Source organism: Schistocerca nitens, chromosome 12, assembly GCF_023898315.1.
Source record: "Schistocerca nitens isolate TAMUIC-IGC-003100 chromosome 12, iqSchNite1.1, whole genome shotgun sequence".
Taxonomy (NCBI): Eukaryota; Metazoa; Arthropoda; class Insecta; order Orthoptera; family Acrididae; genus Schistocerca; species Schistocerca nitens.
In genome coordinates, this window is record NC_064625.1 from 150,810,239 (window position 1) to 150,813,164 (window position 2,926).

At 44.8% G+C, this 2,926-nt stretch overlaps 1 pseudogene; it reads left to right on the plus strand.

Moving 5' to 3' along the window:
• The first annotated feature begins 2,127 nt into the window (after window positions 1-2,127).
• On the plus strand, window positions 2,128-2,245 carry LOC126215549 (5S ribosomal RNA; annotated as a pseudogene).
• Window positions 2,246-2,926: the final 681 nt, after the last annotated feature.

Below are 2,926 nucleotides of genomic sequence, written 5' to 3' on the forward strand. Positions count from 1 at the left end.
AGGTGGCAGGGGTAAAATACAGGGAGCGAAAGGCTATTTACAATTTTTACAGAAACCAGATGGCAGTTATAAGAGTCGAGGGGCATGAAAGGGAAGCTTGCACAGGATAGAGTAGCATGGAGAGCTGCATCAAACCAGTCTCAGGACTGAAGACCACAACAACAACAAACCAGTTTCTTTGGCTCTTCACTGTACATACATGTACAAATATTCATACCATACGTACATATTAGATCATATATACGTATGTACTATATATGCGCGCACGTGTGTGTGTGTGTGTGTGTGTGTGTGTGTGTGTGTGTGTGTGTGTGTGTGGGTGTGGGTGTACTGTATACATAGTTACATATGGAGGGTGTTCAGAAATTTGCATTACGAATTTCTAGGGCTTCTAGAGGGGAGTGAGTACATAATATTTTGAATAGGAGCCCGTTTTCATTCCTGTGACGGTTTCAGTTCAGATGTTTACCTCATCCATTTGTGCTTGAGGAACTGAATTATACGTGACACAGTAAAGTTACGAGGTAACAATTCGAAAGAGAACATAACGAAACATTCAGTATCACGTAAGGACATTTGTTTGTATTAACACTTAAGCATTACGTGTTTACATGATACCAAAACAGTACTGATGCATTACATCAGTGGCTTGGTGTGGAGACCTACAACGTTATTGCAGACACTGTACCTACGAAACATGTTTCGGCACACCTTTCCCTCTCACCTGATATCTCTTCAGTTTCTGGTGCACTGTCCAGAACTTGGGCCAGCATATCTTCCTCTGTCTCTAAAGGAGTCTCGCAGCAAGGCAGCACTTGTGTAACAACAGGTGACCATCTCGCATTAGTACACGTCATCGTGTCTACTGTTACATACCAGGACAAGCAACTCTCATACTTTCCTCTTTTCCTCAGCAGATGTGGGTGTGTCACACATCTGAACCGAAACCATCGTAGAACGGAAACGGTATGTTTCCAGATATGGCTTCCTATTCAGAATATTATGTACTCACTCCCTCTACAAGTGAAAGAAGTTTCTATCGAGAATTCCCGAACACCCTGTATGCACGTACATACACTCACTCATGTTTGTATGTGCATGAATGAAGAACATTATTCACTGCTAACCGATTCTTCAGTGTATTGGTAAGCAATAATCGTCACCCGCAGGGGCTGGTAAAGTAGTGGCAATACCGCAAATCCTTGGTTATACTTGCGAACTCGTGTACTCGCTCTCGCTTCTACGCTGGTGTAGTCCTCTTCTGCCCGACAACAGGCTTAGGCGACGAGTTTCCGGTTAAACGGGCAGCGGCACAAACTCGCGCGTCAAATCTTCGGGTGTATGGAGACTCGTTGGCACTCTTAAAGCGAGTATACCAACCTCATTTCTGATCTCTAATTTTTACGATTCAAATGGCTCTGAGCACTATGGGACCTAACATCTGAGGTCATCAGTGCCCTAGACTTAGAACTACTTAAACCTACCTAATCTAAGAACATCACACACATCAATGTCCGAGGCAGGATTCGTTCCTGCGATCATAGCGGTCGCGCGGTTCCGGATTGAAGCGCCTAGAACAGCTCGGCCACACCAGCCGGCTCTAATTTTTATAAACGGTGCATGCATAACCCTACCTACCGTGCTGTAGTTTGAAACCAACATGTACGTCACGTGGCGGAGGGCAGACACCCGAGTTTGCGTGATTACGCACAATGTGAAGTGGAACCGACAGAGTTCCTCTCACTTGTAACTGAAGTGAAGCAATGAATTTAGAGCTGAAGTACTTTTTGTATTATTATTGTATTACACGCGTAGTAGTAAAATTAACCGATTTTCTCCGAAATTCCCGTGATGAATGCGATGCTTGACGTTCTGACATTAGATATTAGCGCAAGGAGACACTTATTTAGCATTTACAGAAAAACCATAAACCACACAACCACAAACATGCAGCTTTCCAATCGATGGTGTATCGTCTCATAGCTGTTCCATTATCTGAATCTGCCTTTCAAACTGAAATATAGACCATCAAACACATTGTTTCGAGTAATGGCTATAGTGCTGCCCTGATTTACAGTACACTACAAAAATAAAACAAGTGTAAAATTAAGCCACTTCTGTACATTCGCATACGGCCTCGCCGCAGTGGTAACACCGGTTCCCGTCAGATCACCGAAGTTAAGCGCTGTCGGGCTGGGCTAGCACTTGGATGGGTGACCATCCGGTCTGCCGAGCGCTGATGGCAAGCGGGGTGCACTCAGCCCTTGTGAGGCAAACTGAGGAGCTACTTGACTGAGAAGTAGCGGCTCCGGTCTCGTAAACTGACACACGGCCGGGAGAGCGGTGTCCTGACCACGTGCCGCTCCATATCAGCATCCAGTGACGCCCGTGGGCTGAGGATGACACGGCGGCCAGTCGGTACCTTTGGGCCTTCATGGCCTGTTCGAGAGGAGTCAGTACGTTTGCCAACTGGAATCACTCAGTAGTTACAAAAAATGGTGCTTAATTCCATACGGGCGGCATAATTTCAGACAGTCTCACAAAAAAGTTAAAGTCTCACAACTACAGAGCTGCATGTTATAATACCAACAATCAACAAAAATTTTGTTCAGTAGTGAAAACATAGTGCAGCTCATGGCACCGAGTGGTGTAAATAACATCGCATGCAAGTACTGTGTGAAAGTATATATTGGTCAATGAGGCAGAGCTGTGGCAGTTATGTTAACCAAATATTAGAGAAGCTGGAGATTAAGAAAGAAATATTCAAACTTCGCTAAAAGAAAACCTTTCGTATGCTGCAGAATTTCCATTCTGCCAGAAAAGCATAGAGATGACTCCACTGGCGGTGAAGCTTTGCCCACATGTGTTGCACAGTGCCTCTAGTATGTCCGTCTATCACGTCACTCGAATTTTTTAGTCCTGGGCA